Here is an 18,476-nt window from a genome sequence, read left to right on the forward strand (position 1 = left end):
TGAATATTTGTTTGTTTAAATGGATTTTGTTCACATGAAAAGCCATCTTGTGCTTAACTCGTATTATCCTTTTGTTTTTATGTCAATGTGGGTCCCTCTTTAGTCATTGTAATTCATAGAGATGTAATCCAACTCCCAAATCGATATATATACATATCGTGATTCAATTGGTTCAGGGGTAAAAGGACGGATACAAGTTTTGTGGGTTTGGGACATGTATAGCATTAGCCTATTAGCCATTAGGTCATACCTTTTCAATTACCTAAATCCGTTTACTGTATCAAAACTGAATATATCAGTATATCATATAACGTTAAATATATAATTACTAAGTATGATGTATGTGTTAGAAATCTGAAATTGCTAGATTAGTTTTTAAATCTTTTGCGGGTTTGGGACGGGTATGATATTAGGTGATACTTGTTCTATTACCCGAACTCGTTTAACACATCAAAACCAATTATATTGACGTATTATATAATTTAATTAGCATGTTGAATTTGTTTAAAACTTTAAATTACTATAACTATTGAGTTATGATAAGTAGTTGAGCACTTAACAATTCAAGTCTGACTTCAAGGGAAGGTTAAGATCATGTTTTGGGTATTGGCATCCCAATGTGTAATCTTTAAACGCATAAGACCATAAACGTGTATACCCGATACCTGTGGATATATCCGAGAACTCGATGGGTATGAGTAACATGCATGAGAACTGATGTTTTAATTAGGCATGAGACTAAGATTACTCATACACGTCAGTTGGCCGGTTGCCACTCTACTCAAAGGATGAAGAACCCTGTTAACAAGGGTTATTTACTTTTCAGTTTCAAACAATAAAATGACCCAAGAAACGTGGACAAGTAACAATGTTAACAAATTTAGTTGAATCATAAACAACTGAATCACATTTAAAAAAACATAGTATATAATTAAAAAACTTCATGTCTCTAGAATACAATATTAATTTTTGGCAAGACAGGTTTTTATCTTTTAAAATTTGAATATTCAATTAAGAGGCAGCAGAGCCATGGTGTAGCCTGCTTGTGATGCGTATGGTAAGACCTGCTTAACTCCGCTCCAACTATTATAGTGGATCTTAGTGCCTTGTTACTATACAGTGCTGCCTGATCCATAGTCTCGTTATGGGCAGATCTGAAATTAAGAAAAGGAGTGGTCTGTTCATCTGGGCAGATCAAATTAGGGGGTGGGTCAGATTGAGCTGGAACAGATTGGGTGAAAAACTCTAATAAACAAGGTTAAGCGTTAATTTAAACCTAGTTAATCCGTAAGCCTTTATTGCCGATTAACTAACGTCCTTGTTATGTTAAAATCATCACTTGGTCATCATTATAATTACTTATGATTTAGTTAAAACTTAAAATGTTGTCTTATTATTCGTTTCATGTCAAAAGACACGTTTTAATGCTTAACAAGCTGGTTTGTATTATGTACGGAAGGGCATATAGTTCGTATCCGACAATATTGCACGTGTTTTAAACATATATGTATCACGAGTTAATTATATATGTTAAAGGGGTCATGCGGTCTGTATGCCCTGTCACACATAACAATTTCATGTTCTTGTTTCTAACTTGACCAAAATCACGTTTTTTTGGGTGTTTTAAGGTTTCAGAAGCTAATTACTCACTCGATCTTGGTAACGTTTAGCCTGTTCTAGTGCTTTCAAACTCTCTTGCATGCAACCTAAACCATCATTTCAATGAAAATTATTGCACTAAGTCCAGATCACGAATCCAACAATGACAATGTTTTGATTATGATTTTCCTTACCAAAATCAACACCTTTGGGATCTAATTGAGCCTTAAACTTCTCAAAAATCTTCTATGGCACACCCAAAAGAAACACCATCCTCATCAATGATTCATATATTTTTCTATTAATTATCAATGCACACCTAAAATAACTAACTTAAATAGTTTTTTTTTTCTATCAATGATTCATATTTTTAATAGTTTTTACTTGTGCATAAAAGTCTATATGATTTGTAAGCACTTACCCATACAATACACGTTGTAGCTAGGTTACGCATGTGTAAGATAATTCCTACATATGTGTAGGTTCTATAAATAAAAGAATTTATTTATTTATTTGTAATCTAGATTCGTTAAAAGAGATGAATAAACATTACATTTAATTATGTCATTCTCTTGTATTTTATTTAACTTTTTAAATTGAAAAAATGAATAATTATATTTATGCTCCATTAACAAATTTTCTTCTTACATGCTTATATTTCGATATATGGATGTTAGGTTATATAGACCTGAAAATGCCCTAATACATTATAGTTTTTTCCAAACCTGTGAAACCGTACGTCTACTATCATGTCAAATCAATGCCTAAACATATGATCCGTGACTTAATTAAGATACAAACAACTTATGAGACCAAAAACAACATGATCCACCACAAAACTAATTTGTTTCAACACAAAATCAAATATTTGTTGCCACAAACGAAGGTCATATATCTTATTTATCAACGGACTGAAGTCTGAAATACATAAAACATATAAGTGTTTTCAGTCATATTGAGACATCGATCATGAGCTATATACATCATACATGTACATCGTCATCCCAGTGCAACAAAAACCATCATAATTAACAAAAAGGCAGCGATAAACTCATTTAAAACAGAAAGAAATTAACACACCAATTTAAAGGGTAACTTGCAAGGTTTCTCAAGTTCTTAATCTTCTTCCAGATTATGTTGTGATATTTAACTATGGATCTCCTGATTGATCATTTTCTGTATCAAAATCTTGCCAACATTGTGAAGGGTCCACAGTACTTGATGAGGCCATATCCATGACAGGTGATCCAGTACAATTCAAACCATTTCTATCCGATGTAAACATCTCATTTTCGTAAGAACCGCGAAGAAACTGAGCGTAGTCAAGAATATTAGGGTACGAGGATTGAGGCGGAGGTCGATGAGGCGGAGAAGTTGGTGCAAAACTTTGTGCAGGCATTTGTAATTCAGCATTTCCTCTAACTCTCTCAGGGAAATTGAGCTTTGCTTTAGTTCCTTTAAACCGAAGGGCAGCTTCGTCGTACGCAAGGACGGCTGCTTCGGCTGTCTCGAATGTCCCGAGCCACACCCTTGCTCCCTTTTGCGGATCACGGATTTCTGCAGCCCATTTTCCCCACGGTCTTTGCCTCAATCCTCTATAGTGTCTCCTCCTTGTATTCACTTCATAATTGTACAACAAACTTATGATCACTTTAGAGCTCAGTTAGATCAAATTCCAAAAGAAGATAATTTTTTTAAACATCAGTTATTAAACGACAAGTATTTCAGATAGATTTAGTATAAAACTTTTTAGTCATTAAGATTAAGAATATATATATTCGTGACAGATGTTTCCTCAATGATCATCAGAAACTTTGAAGCTCGGTCAAAGCTTATAAATTTAGACACTAAATCAAGATTACCACATATATGTAAAATCTTTCGGACTGTGCGAACACGCAGTGGCGGATCTAGAAATTATTTTGAGAGGGTTCACTGTTAATAAATATTTCAATTCATAAGACCGGACATTAAAATTTTTGGATCGGGTCGGGCCGACTCAAACCTTTCGGAAACCTAAAACATATTCTAGAATCAGGGCCTTTTCTTTAAAAGTAGAAACAATATTTCGTTCCGAAAACTAGGATTTACCGTGAAGTTAACTTGGTTTAATCAACTATGTCCTTAGTATAAGAAGCCAAATTTTGTATCATACTCAATGAATGAAATATACAATTATACAGTTTATAGGAACTTTGATAAACTCAGCAAGGTGTTAAAACAAACTATACGCGTACTAAACTAACAAGTGAATTATATGATTTGTATCACATCTTATGGATAGAACATGTTCCACCTAAAAAATTATATATACCAAAACATTCTTAAGGGTTGAAGATAAGCAAATTAAACAAATTCCAACCTCTTGAGGTTGCATCCACTCACAAAGAAGGGCTAGTCGATGAGGCTCAAAGTTGCTGTTAATTGTGAAAAAAGTGAAATCCTAAAAAGTCAAATACACGTTGGAAGAGAGATTTGAACATGGGATCTCTAGGTTACAAAGCTGGTTTCTAACCATTCGGCTCTTATCCTTTCTTTGTATGGGTTCTCTCTTTAATTTATTTATGGGTTCACTCATGATTTTTATATAGGCATTACACTAAAAATCCGAAACTCAGTGGGTTCCCGTGAACCCGTAATCTATTACGTAGATCCGCCCATGCGAACACGTGAAATTACATGAGATCTTTATTGATTATATGTTAAATTTAGGTAACTACTTTTGCATTAAATACAATGACTGGAAAGGGTTTCTCCAACAATATACGTAAACAAGCGTAACTGCTTGTGAGCCACTCGAGATAAGCTCACTAGAAGCTCAAATCAAGTTAAATTTAAACAAACTTGAGTCTGTTGAAGCTCATCTCATAAACGAGCTTAGGTCCAAGCTTCGCTCACAAGCCTAAACAAGTGTGTTAATTATATAATTATATTTATTTGTTATATTGTTCACATATATAACAGTTACTATGATGAATAAAACTAGGATAAAAATAATACTCCCTCCGTCCCTTTAAAAGTGTCCACATTTTCTTTTTAGTTTGTCCCATTGCAAATGTCCACTTTTAAAGTTTATTAATTAATTTCCAACTTTACCATTACACAAATGCAATCATTCAAATTTTTAAATTTTGTCTTTTTACATATGTCAAGAGCATGATAGTCATTTGTTAAACAAAAAATACAATCATTCAAACTTTCTTAAATTTTGTGTTTTTCAAACTATAATACTTATTATGGGATGGGGGGAGTAATACATAAAATCTATAATTATTAATATATAAAAGTAATTATAAATGCGTATAAATAAATAACAAAATATAACAAATAATAAATGGGCCGAGCTAATACTAGCTAGTTTGAAAAACTTTTTACAAGCTAAACTTGAGCAGCTCTTAGAAGCTAAACAAGCCGCGCTAAAGCAGCTTAGGCGAGCTCAGGATTTGTTTGGTTAATTGGCTTGTTCAGACACCTTAAATATAATACGTGTGTGTGTGTATATATATATATATATATATATATATATATATATGGCAAACAGCCTAAATATAGGTTTGTGGTGGGTCCTTCAATCATTCGATTCCATTAATCCTAGTGCAATCTTTATTTTAGTTTTTGGGGATTAGAATATATAATCATATATATATACTAGGTTTAGAACGATGGGAATGCATGAAGACAACAAATGCATGCACGCTACATACACAACGTACGGACATGAGTTTTCTCCCCACCCAATGACCAATATTATATCCTAAGTGATAAGTGAGTCAAAAAATGTCATGTACGTACGTGTAGTTTGTACAAGGTTAATTAAATATAAGAATGGATTAATAAATTTAGATTAGAAAGTTTTACCAGGTTGTTGTTGAGTGTGCGGTGGTTGATAATTATAATTATAATTATAATTATGGTTAGCATCAGCAGAAGTTAGGAAGTCATCAGTGGTTCCAATGACCTGAGAAAGAGCGGATACGATGGCGGACATGTCTTGTTCAGAACGAGGGGAATTATAAAGTGGGAATGTGAAGAGGTAGGTCCCAGCAGAGCCCAGTTGGACCCGCAAGACTCACCTTAAACAGGGACGTCTGCGCAGAGACCAACTGGATCCGCAGGACCAACCATGCTCAGAGACGTGACGTCCTTACGCGCAGTATGCAAGCTGGTCCCGCAGGAAATGCCTCCCATGGTGAAGGACTCCGCCTGTTCCCGCAGTCTCGGATACAAGCCATGAGGAAAGGCCACCCGCGCAGCATGGCTACACGCACTAGGTACTTAGCTCTCGATCATTCAGTGTCACCTGAAGGAATGAGCAAAGCCGGGAGCAATCCCGCACAGAGGCGGGAGGGGGAATACTCCTGCCCAAATAAGCCAGTCTGTATACTGAAGGACCTTTTACTGTACCTGACGAGGTATGGACGAAAGATCTGATCAGGGATACGACAGCTCACTGATACAGTATGGCGAGCAGCATGCTCCTGTACTGTATCACTATTAAGCCGCTGCCTACTCACCAACTACTGTCATACCATGTGCGTAGCCGGCAGTTGGTGGAAAGGGAATAGTATACAGCAGGCCTGGTCGCTATCAGCCGCTGCCTACCCACCAACTACCAGCAGGGCACGTGCGTAGGCTACTGTTGATGAACAGGAACACTGTTGCAGCCGGCCATACCTCCTTGGAAACCTACATCCGGCTATAAATACCCCAAATGGTATGATCATCTAAGGACAACATATCTTACTACATTATCATCATATTATACCTGATATCTGCTCTAGCAATCTCTTAATATACTTTTATATTTAAAGAGCAATCTAGTCTGATTCTCACGCCGGAGGGTGGTCACAAGGAGGAACCCCCCCCCCCTTCTCAGTGACGAGCTCACGGTGTCTGTTTTGCAGGTTATCAGAAGAACCATCTTCCAAGGGTCTAACCCCTCGTGGGAAACAGCTATCCAACCCCCATGTTACCAGTAATCTGTCCGGGGTCCGGTTAGTGTTTCTTCATTGGCGCCATCCGTGCATAAAGCTAGAACTTTATTTTTCTCAGGTTTTTCAAACTTCTACAAAGATGGTTAGAGAAATTCCGGTAACCATAACCCCTGCTACTAGGGGGAATACCGGCAACACAGTTTTTACGAACACTACCCCGGCTACCGAAGCCGGGGCAAGCGAAGTAAATTTTACGAACACTACCCCACTTACCAAAGCTGGGGCAAGTGCAGTAAATGAGCGCCTACTGGGATCCACTGATACCCAGGTTGAGAAACGAAGACTCCCCCGCCAGACTCTCGATGAAGTTAAGGCATGGGCGGAGGCACGACAAAAGGAATTCCAGGCTGAGTTGGACGAACGCTTGCGTTCCGTACAACAGGCCGACGAATTCGAATACTGGGAGGATGACTCGGAGGAATCCGACTCCGACGCGAACCCTCGCCATAGGGCAAAAGGGAAGCGTAAGGAAACGGAATCCCAACCGAAAAGGCATTTTGGACAAGCCTTCAAACCAAAAAGCACAGGTGGAAGTCCACGAGACTTCTCTAAAACGTTCAGACCAAACGTTGCAAATGCAGGAACGTCCAAATTTGCAAGGGACATTGCTGAAGCAATCGCCCCAAAGAGTGCCAAACAAATGCCCAACATATGCACATATGACGGTATATCTGATCCAGACGATCATTTGAACAGGTTCATAGCAGGGGCAACCGTCAGCAATTGGACGGAACCCACGTGGTGTTACATGTTCCAAATGACGCTGGTTGGGGCTGCTAGAGCATGGTTCGATCGTCTACCGGTCAACCACATCTACGACTGGGCAGACTTCCAACAAAAGTTTAGCCAACACTTCAGCCAGCAACGGAAGTATACCGAGGAGCAATGGACAATCCTCAAATGCATACGAGAGGAAGACGAATCTCTGCCAAACTTCATCACTCGCTTCAACTCAAAGAAGCTAAGTTTGGGCAATATCAGTGAAGATCTTGTTCGCGCTGCCTTCATCCAGGGCGCACATGACCCAGAGCTCATCCGCACCCTAACGGGTAAAGATGGCATGCCATCCACATGGGATGGCATCATGACAGCAGCAAAACGCTATGCGGAAACAGAGAAGCAACTGGGTAGAGATCTCCCACAGAGCACAAACCTCTACACCCAGAGGACGAGAGAAGACAATGTCCTCACCGCCCGATTAAATAAAAAACGAAAGCTAGGTATCTGGCAGTCAAGGGTAAACTTTGACACCTCATCCGGCTTGCAAAATCGGTTGGGCGGAAGGGATAATGTACAGTCGCACCGGAACTCCAGATGGACGCCACTCACCAAAAGCGTCACTGAGATATTCGCCACTGAAGGGCTCCCATGGCCAAAACCGCGAATAATCCGACATCGTCACGATGCAGATCGGAGCAAATACTGTGACTTTCACAAGACAAAGGGCCACAACACTGAAGAATGCATAGATGTAAAAGATATGGTCGAAGCATTTGTCAGAGATGGGACGCTCGCGCACCTCGTGGCGTAATAAAGCCTGAGCAGGCGGGTGCGTATAGAACCCCAGCTGGGGAAAACACGAATCAATTCCAGCTTCAAAAGCGAGACTACATGCTGCGTAAAGAACGAGATCCCGAACCAGGTGCGTATCGGCTCGATGGCACTCCCATCCCAACAAGGAAGGGAGCTCATTTACACAGTTTGCATGTAAATCAATTCCAATTTGTAAAGAAAAGGCCAAGAGCCACTTCTAATGGAAATGATTCTCTTAAGAATATCGAAGCTGATGATTTTACATTTAATACTTTTCTGGACACTAATATGCCGGTTTTCACCGCATAATTACGTGAAGTCATTGCATGGGAAGGCGGTCCTACCCGCACGAACCCAATAACGTGACAAACCTTCACGCAGGTCAGTTGAAGGGGAAAAAGTTCAGCACCCAAAAATGAAAGTGCCGGTCTATCCGCATGAATCATTAACGAAACTGAATAATAACCTATCAACAACCGCGCGTCGAACGGTTAAAACTATCCAACACTGGTGACGGCATTCACATTACGTGAAGTCGTTGCGTGGGAAGGCGGTCTTACCCGCACGAACCCAATAACGTGGCAAACCTACACGCAGGTCAGGTATGGGTAAAGTTTTGCCATCCTACTAAGTGCAAGTGACGGTTCTACCCGCACAATCACGAAAGAGGAAGCAAAACTTCACACCTATTATCAACCACGTTCAAAGGTTAACTTATCCTCAAAAGGTAAGAAAAACCTACACGCAGGTCAGGTATGGGTAAAGTTTTGCCATCCTACTAAGTGCAAGTGACGGTTCTACCCGCACAATCACGAAAGAGGAAGCAAAACTTCACACCTATTATCAACCACGTTCAAAGGTTAACTTATCCTCAAAAGGCAAGGAAAACCTACACGCAGGTCAGATAAGGATAAAGTTTTGCCATCCTACTAAGTGCAAGTGACGGTTCTACCCGCACAATCACGAAAGAGGAAGCAAAACTTCACACCTATTATCAACCACGTTCAAAGGTTAACTTATCCTCAAAAAGTAAGAAAAACCTACACGCAGGTTAGATAAAGGTTAAAGTTTAGCCATCCTACCAAGTGCAAGTGACGGTTCTACCCGCACAATCACGAAGGAGGAAGCGAAACTTTAACCCACTATCAACCACGTTCAAAGGTTCTTATTCGGAACACTTGGAAAATTGCTAATTTAAACTAAGTATGCAAGTCATAAGTTTATAAAGCAAGGAACCCAAAGAAGGAAATAACAATCTTATACGCAAAAAGATTAATATTTCAAGAATATATTACAAGAATGGCCGGGTAACTACCCGCCTAAAAGAAAATAAAAAACTATACAAGTCTTAGCAATGGGAAGGGATCTTCAGGATCAAGCCTCAGGGCCGCTTCCACTTGGACCCGCTCCGTCAGAAGAACGGGGTGGTTCGAGGAACGCTTTGAGGACAGCTAATCCATCATCAGCAGCAGCTACTTCGTCCACCTTCTCCACCACTGGATGCGGGAAGGCGGCGTATTGGTTCAATGCTTGGTCATAAATGGCTTCAGTATCCACATTGAACAAAGGGAAGTTGGAAGGCGGGACGCCTTTCTCAACAAACCCTAGACCAAGCATGAAGCCGGCCTTTTCCCCATCATCATGAGAAGCGTTGAGGGCTGCGGTCATAGCATCATCGTAAGAGGTCTCTGAAAAGACCCGACGCGTGAAGATAAATCTAAACACCTGAGGCAACGCTTCTCGAAGAAGCCATCGGAGGGCAGCTTGAGCTTCGGTATGGGCGCGTTCGGCTTCGCTCTTGTTAAGGTTGGCAAGTAAAACTTCCTTAGCGGCAGCCTCTTCGACGCCCTTAAGCTTCCGCTGGGTCTGGTCAAGCACCCCCCTTTGGTCCAGGATTTCCTGGAGTTTCTTGGCATCTTCCATTGCCAAGGCATCATGAGCGCGTTGGAGAGCCTCTAATTTGGCCTTGAGCTCCTCATTCTCCACACGCAAAGGCTCAGCAACGGCTTCAGCCTTGGCAGCCCTCTCGGTTGCGTTTCGCGCAGTCTCCCTGGCCAACCGAAGCTGTTCATTCACAGCTTGGGCAGCCTTGGAGCGGGCCTCGAGTCGCGCCTGAACTTCAACCTCGAGGGCCTTGAAGGCCTTCTCCTTGTCGGCGGCAGCTGCCGCCAGCTGTTGGTTCTCCTCCCGAAGAGCACGCGCCTCAGATATGTCCTTGGCGTGAGCTGCTTTCAACTTGTCGTTTTCACGACAAAGCAGCTCGACGCGCGGCTGCATCCGGGCCTGGAGAACCCGAAGCTCATTAGTTAGCCTACCCTCCTGGTAGCTAACCATGGCTTCCCCCAACGCGCCCGGAGGAGCAGCGTGGCGAGCCCAGTCCACGCACTCCACGGGTGTGCGAAGGGTTGTTCCTCGGCGTATGTTCCATCGAGGAACATACACTTCATTGGAATCCGACACTGCAAAAGAAACAAAAGCAGTAAGGAAAAGATGATCAAAAACATAAGGGAAAAACAAAGGAACCCTACGCACCTGTAGGGTCAATGACAGGCCGATAGCCGCCAAACCCATCACCTGAACCTAAAGGAAATCCATCCAACAGGTCAGGCAGACGGGAAGGTGGCAAAGATCGGCGTGAAGCCCTGCGCGTACCTGATGGTCCGGCCATCGGTGCCGGTGGCGCGGGAATGGTGGCAGCCGCCGTGGTCGCCGTCGTTGTCTCCGCCGCTGTTGCCGCCTCCTTAAAAGCAGCAGTAACCGCCGGTTCCGTGAAGGATGCTGTAAAAATCGCACTCACGGCCGGCGGTGACGTCATCTCGGCCGGAACAGTTGGCTCGACGGAACGAGCAACTGGACCAGCGGATGCAGGCGCAGGCGATTGGGTCGACGCCTCAGGAAGGCTGACCGAGCCTACCGTCATTGGCGAGGAGGTACTCCCCTGCGTTTCACCCAGGATTGCGTCAACATCCACGCCTGCACAAAGAAGAAAGTGTTAAAAGAAAATTATGAAGTGAAATCTACAAAGGCATTATGATTATACTTACGGGTTTTCTTGACCCTGAACGTACGGACGGGCGGGGAGGAACCCGAGGGAGCCGGCCTCTTGGTACCGGTCACCGTCGTCTTCGTTGGTTCTCCGGAGGTAACGGTCGTAGCCTCCGGAGCAGTGGTCTTCTCACCACCGGGCTTCCCCGCCACCTCTTCACTATCTGACTCCGTGTCAGATAGAACCACTGGATCAGCTGTGGCCTTCTCCTTCCCCTTCACGCCGGCAGCAGTCTTCTTCTTCCGCACAAGGGGAGGACCATCTGCGGATTCCTCAGAAGACAGGACGTAAGGATTTTCAGCAACGGGTACAGCATTGAGGGGTTCAGGATAGAATATCTCCTTACCTGGCCGCCGGTGGCTCAGGATCTCTTGGCCCGGCGGATAGACCTCCACAAACCTATCCGCCGTTTGCTCCAGGATGGGCAACTCATTGTCATCCAGAGCACGAGTGCCCACCCGCACAGGACTGTCAGCTTCCCGCGGGAAAAGGAGCGACTCCAAATTATTCCCCTCTGAAAGAAAAAGAAACAGTTAGAAAATTAACTAATATCAGCAAGAAAGACAAGACATACCATAAGGAATAGAGTTCAAACCATATTCAAGAAGGATGGGAAACCGGGACGCATCCTTCCATACCCGGCTCATCCCCAGCAGCACCATCCCGGACTCCGCAAACCGGTAAACCGGAGATTGGACCCGGGATATCTTCGCGAACCATTCCGCCTCCTGGTAGCTGGAAGCGTGAAGGCTCGGAAGCGCTTGACCCTTCTTGAACTTCATAGCAATGGGGATGGCGCGGGCAGAGATGTAGAAGAACTCCCGCTTCCACGATCGGAGACTGCGCTCGGTCACGCAGATCTTCAAACCCTTAATACGGGTTGTTAGGGTGTACCACCCCTGGACGCACCTCCAAGTATAGAAGGTCATCAGGCGGTCCACGTAGGGCTCAATACCCAGAATCCGGCACACACACTCGAAGTGCCGGACCTTGGCAATCGCCATCGGATGCACCTCGGTCAGGTGCACACCGTGCCTCTCCAGGACACGATACATAAACTTTGTCAATGGAAACCTAAGGTTCCCATAAACAAAGAATGCAGCATATACCCCGATCTTGCCACTGGGGGCATCGTACACAGTCTGGTGGGATTCAGGAAACTCAGGCTCGAGAGACTCGAGCATGAACTTCCTGACTATGTACTGGTACTGATCGAGAGGTAGAGCACACTGGCACTCGCCAGCAGTACTCCTATCGTCGGCTACAGCTTCAGCATCATGAGAAGACATTTTTGCAGAAAGAAGTGATTTCGGGAAAATGCTTGCCTGAAAAAGGGGAGTATTTGCCGGAAATCACTAAGAAGAAGAAGAGGTGAAAGTGTGGATTACAAAGGGGCCTCTCCCCCTTTATATACTAATCGCAATTAATGCGGTGAATTTAATGCGGAGGAGAGAGAAATCAAAGGTGCAATGAAACTATGACACGTGGCAAAAAGCAGGCTGGCAACAGCTGTTGACAGGACGCGTGCCAGTAATTTCGCGGCCACGCGCCCGAAAAATCGTGCCCACGCGCCACGAAAAGCGTCTGGAATGACCATGTTCTGTCACGTCACCATAACTTCCTGCACGTCCTGACACAGTCAGAAGAAACCGTCGCACGACGTTTCAGAGGTTTGGACTGTTCTTATCTTTCCACCAACTCTTCGAATTTCAAAATTTAAAATTCAAAAATATTAAAAAGTAAGCGGGAAAATACCCCTTACCCCTTGGCAAACAAGTAACCGTCAGACGGATGCGGGTACAGTGTAAAGGCAAAACCCTTCACATACCTAGCACCCGCAGGGAATTGAAGCCAAGTAAACCTTGGCGAACAAGTAACCGTTAGACGGATGCGGGTACAGTGTAAAGGCAAAACCCTTCACATACCTAGCACCCGCAGGGAATTGAAGCCAAGTAAACCTTGGCGAACAAGTAACCGTTAGACGGATGCGGGTACAGTGTAAAGGCAAAAGCCTTCACATACCTAGCACCCGCAGGGAATTGAAGCCAAGTAAACCTTGGCGAACAAGTAACCGTTAGACGGATGCGGGTACAGTGTAAAGGCAAAACCCTTCACATACCTAGCACCCGCAGGGAATTGAAGCCAAATATTCCTCGGCAACCAAGTAACTATAAGACAGGCGCGGGTACAGTGTAAAGGCAAAACCCTTCACGTACCTAGCACCTGCAGGGAATTGACGCTAGGAATACCTTGGAAGTAAAGTAACCGTAAGACGAGCGCTGGTACAGTGTTAAGGCAAAACCCTTCACATACCTAGCGCTCCGCTGGGAATTGAAACCAGGAAGGATTTTCTGGGCAATGCTTGCGGAAACGGAAATAACATCCCCGCATAGCGGGAACGTTGAGAACTACGTTGTTTGAAGCTCCAGGATGGAATTGGTGGTTTTAACATAATTGATCACTATGTTCAAAACTACCAAAACCTCACGGAGAATCCACACAACTAGGACTCAATGCTCCTGACTTGCGAGGAGGTTACAGACCTACCCGCATCATACCCAAAGACCAAGCAGGAAACTCGGGCATTTCTGCAAGTGACAAGGACTTCCCATGGAAAACCTTACAAAACCCTTTTCAAAACCCTTTGCTTAAGTCCAAAAGTTCACCTCACTTTATTAAACACGCATGAGAAGAACATTGGACTGGGGGGACTTGAAGAGGTAGGTCCCAGCAGAGCCCAGTTGGACCCGCAAGACTCACCTTAAACAGGGACGTCTGCGCAGAGACCAACTGGATCCGCAGGACCAACCATGCTCACAGACGTGACGTCCTTACGCGCAGTATGCAAGCTGGTCCCGCAGGAAATGCCTCCCATGGTGAAGGACTCCGCCTGTTCCCGCAGCCTCGGATACAAGCCATGAGGAAAGGCCACCCGCGCAGCATGGCTACACGCACTAGGTACTTAGCTCTCGATCATTCAGTGTCACCTGAAGGAATGAGCAAAGCCGGGAGCAATCCCGCACAGAGGCGGGAGGGGGAATACTCCCGCCCAAATAAGCCAGTCTGTATACTGAAGGACCTTTTACTGTACCTGACGAGGTATGGACGAAAGATCTGATCAGGGATACGACAGCTCACTGATACAGTATGGCGAGCAGCATGCTCCTGTACTGTATCACTATTAAGCCGCTGCCTACTCACCAACTACTGTCATACCACGTGCGTAGCCGGCAGTTGGTGGAAAGGGAATAGTATACAGCAGGCCTGGTCGCTATCAGCCGCTGCCTACCCACCAACTACCAGCAGGGCACGTGCGTAGGCTACTGTTGATGAACAGGAACACTGTTGCAGCCGGCCATACCTCCTTGGAAACCTACATCCGGCTATAAATACCCCAAATGGTATGATCATCTAAGGACAACATATCTTACTACATTATCATCATATTATACCTGATATCTGCTCTAGCAATCTCTTAATATACTTTTATATTTAAAGAGCAATCTAGTCTGATTCTCACGCCGGAGGGTGGTCACAAGGAGGAACCCCCCCCCTTCTCAGTGACGAGCTCACGGTGTCTGTTTTGCAGGTTATCAGAAGAACCATCTTCCAAGGGTCTAACCCCTCGTGGGAAACAGCTATCCAACCCCCAGGTTACCAGTAATCTGTCCGGGGTCCGGTTAGTGTTTCTTCAGAATGTTTCTACTTCTTCTTCATCAGCTTCTTGGTCGTTGTCCTCCGGAAGGGCAGGCCTCTTCCCATGTCTCCGGTGATCATCCATCTTGACCTTAAGTAATTTCTAGACACACAGAGAGAGAGAGAGAGAGAGAGAGAGAGAGAGAGAGGGAGTGAGTTAGGTAGGTGCGTGTAAATGTAGGGTTGTAGACGAGAATTTATAGTCCTCAACCAATTTTCTATATAAAGTTTTGTGTAAATTAAAATTATTTTTTATAATATCAAATAGAAAGAGAGAGCCATTGCCATCTTGATGGGATTGTAAAGTGCTTAAGTGCATAGGATCAGATTAAGAGTTTAATCCATATAGAGTAGAGTGTACCGTTAAAATAAAATACGTACAAAAAGAGAACGAGTAAAAAGAAAATGAGAGAACACATAATGCGAACGGAAACTGAAAAAAAAAACATTATTTTCTTTAATTTAGATAAAAACCTTTATATATAATATCACACTATAGTTTTTATTCCCGTTTTTAGTATTTATATATTTATTGAATTTGAATTTTGTTTTTAGTATTTATATATTTTTTAAATTTTAATTTATATATTTTAAGCAAGTTAATATTTTATGATAAAAAATCACAAATAAATAAGGTGTTATAACGCGGTTTAAAAGCTATCCGGGTTTGGTGACACCCATGATCCGCTTATTTGTTTTACTATAAAATTGTTTCTTAATTATAAAAATATTGGTGAGATTAGTTTTTAATTTAATGAGATGTTACAACCCGTTTAAGGGCTATATGGGGTTGGTAAAACTTATACCTATGAATTCGAGTCAAATGCATGAGAAGCCTTCATTTATAGATAAAGCAACCTGGTGGTTTAAGAAGATGTATAGAACAACCATAGAGCTTTTAAAGCTTTCGTTTATATATATTACTAGTTTTTATCCCCCGTATTACGGGGGTGTTTTACATTGTTTGTTCTAATATTTATTTATTTTTTGAATTTATATTTTTTTTATTGTATGAAGGTTAATAATATACTTATGGTTTGATGATAAATTGTTTCACAAATAAATGAGATTTTATAATCCGGTTTAAAAGCTATATGGTTTTGATGAGACCCAAGACTCGTTTATTCTTTTTACTATGAAATTGGTTATTATAAATAATATTTATGAAAGTTAATAATATACTTATGGTTTGATGAGACCCAAGACCCGTTATTTTTTTACTATAAAATTGTTTTTTTAATTATAAATAATATTTATGAAAGTTAATAATATACTTATGGTTTGATGTGACCCAAGCCCCGTTTATTTTTTTTACTATAAAATTGGTTTTTTAATTTAAATAATATATATATCTTTTTTAAAATAAATAAGATATTAATTTTTAGTATATCCTATTTTATAGGATTTTTACATCAATAATTTGGTGAGAATAATGTTTTATATAATGAGATGTTATAACCCGTTTAAGGAATATCTGGGTTTGGTAAGACCCATACCCATGAATTCGGTCAAATGCATGAGAAGCCTCCATTTAAAAATCAAGCAAATCTGGTGACTCCAAAAAATGGGGAGCGACCACATCGCGACACATAGAATTTTTTTGTTTTCGTTTATATATATTATAGATAGATTTAAGATGATAATGGAAACTTAAAATATTATATGGTTTATTTTCTTAGTTTTTTGTTTTATTATTTTATTATTTTGTTTAAATAAATAGCTTTAAATGAAGTTAAAGATTATAGACCAGGCTATTGGACGACTTGAGTGTTTGGCCAACTAAACCTAGCTTATGTCTTTTAGAAAATTTCTTATTAATTGGTTCTAGAAACTTTAAACCCGTATGTACAAATGCTTGAATTACAAAGAAACCAAACGTGCTAAGCTTGTCTAAAGTTGGTTATGGAAATAAAAGTCGATACCAGTTTTACCACAAAATTCATGAAACTACTGGTTAGTACATGTCTCGACTTTGAATAATGCTAGGTTTTAGGTTTCCAAATAGTCTTAACCAACCTGAGCCAAATTGAGAACTATGTAATTAAGCTAACAGATATCCTAGTGCCGAAAATTAGTGACACACATGAAGAATCTCGCTATTATAAAACTGTACATCATGATTGGTAGACGACTAGACGGTAGTCATTTGATACAATTGAAATATACATATCTACCTATACTAATAAAAGAAAATAATTATGGACACATGACCTTATGATCAGGTTTATTCTCATTATCAAATTTCCTTCAAAATCACTTCTTCTATTGATGAAAAAGAAGAAAAAAAATTGGTTCTAAATATAGTATTAATTATCAACATACGACATTTATGACATTGAATTATTAATGCCATAAATTATATTCTAAAACGCACTTAATATAAAAAAATATTAATATAATAATTATATGTCGTAAATATATTTTCTTTAAGATTGAAATGCATATATAAAAGAGTTATGTTTAAAGAGTATATTAACATTCAATTTTTTGAGACATCATCATATTGAAGAAAGTTATAATAATTTTTATTTTTATTTTTTTATTTATTTTTTTACAAATAGTCTTAAATATCATAGACAAAATTTTCATTTTTTATATTTATTGTAAGACTATTGTGATGACTGAACAACAGTGTGTTTATAAGAATAACATGAAAGCTGTTTAAAAAGAAAAATCTGGTGTCTTTTTTGTCTATGGCTGGTTATGGAGCGCATAACATTTTTATGAAAGACTTTACCTACATCTTTCGCATCAAAAGGACTCATTGTTTTAAATGTTGCTTCCAGTGACATTGCTTCATTATTGTAAACCGATAGTAGAAAAACTCATTCTCGATTTAAAATTTGAATATATTTGATAATATAAAACCGCTATATTTGTAATACATTTTTTTACATAATATAGTAAGACTTAATTATCTTTTTTATGTGTATTAAATTATTCATTGTAATTTATACATTAATTTATCTCATGTAATACACAGGTTTTAAAGCTAGTAAGATAATAATCCATCAAGCTATATCCATCAAGCTATATACGTGTTATGCAATCCAGTTATTTTATAAATCAACTTTGATGTAAGATCAAAATTAGGGTCAGTCTTTTAAAAGACCGGATATATAAAAACCCCCCACCTCACCAAAATTATAAAAAAGAAAATACTATAAGAGATATATAAAAACTTTATTGCGTATTCTAGAATAAAGAAAACAGAGATAATAAATAATTTGTTTAAGCTTTAATTCTTGTCTTTTAAGTTTTGAGTGACTTAACTTTCTAGTTTCTGTAATGTATGTCTGCTGACATTATCTTTTTAGTGTCGGCTTTAATTAATTTATATGTTGGTCATGGTTGTAAGGCTGAGGGGTGTGGGGGGCTCTAATGGGGGCGCGAGTGGGGGCTCCAGCCAATAATATTATGACGTGTGGCAGAGAGAGAAACTGGATAAGGGGGGTGGTGGAGCCCCGTTGGAGCCCCTGGCCCTGGTGTGGAGGGGCTCCAGCAGGGGCTCCGGCGGATTTTTTTTTTTATTTTTTTATAAATATATTCAAAAAACGTATTATTAAAAAAACTCATAAATTATTAAAAAAAACACACATTAATGAAAA

At 40.8% G+C, this 18,476-nt stretch overlaps 1 pseudogene; it reads right to left on the reverse strand.

Moving 5' to 3' along the window:
- Positions 1-2,749: 2,749 nt before the first annotated feature.
- Positions 2,750-14,953, reverse strand: LOC143611946 (ethylene-responsive transcription factor ERF115 pseudogene; annotated as a pseudogene).
- Between the last annotated feature and the right edge of the window lie 3,523 nt (positions 14,954-18,476).

The sequence above is a fragment of the Bidens hawaiensis genome, unplaced genomic scaffold (genome assembly GCF_021521415.1).
Source record: "Bidens hawaiensis isolate Kalapana, Puna unplaced genomic scaffold, B.hawaiensis_p1.1 tig00032758_1, whole genome shotgun sequence".
Lineage (NCBI taxonomy): Eukaryota > Viridiplantae > Streptophyta > Magnoliopsida > Asterales > Asteraceae > Bidens > Bidens hawaiensis.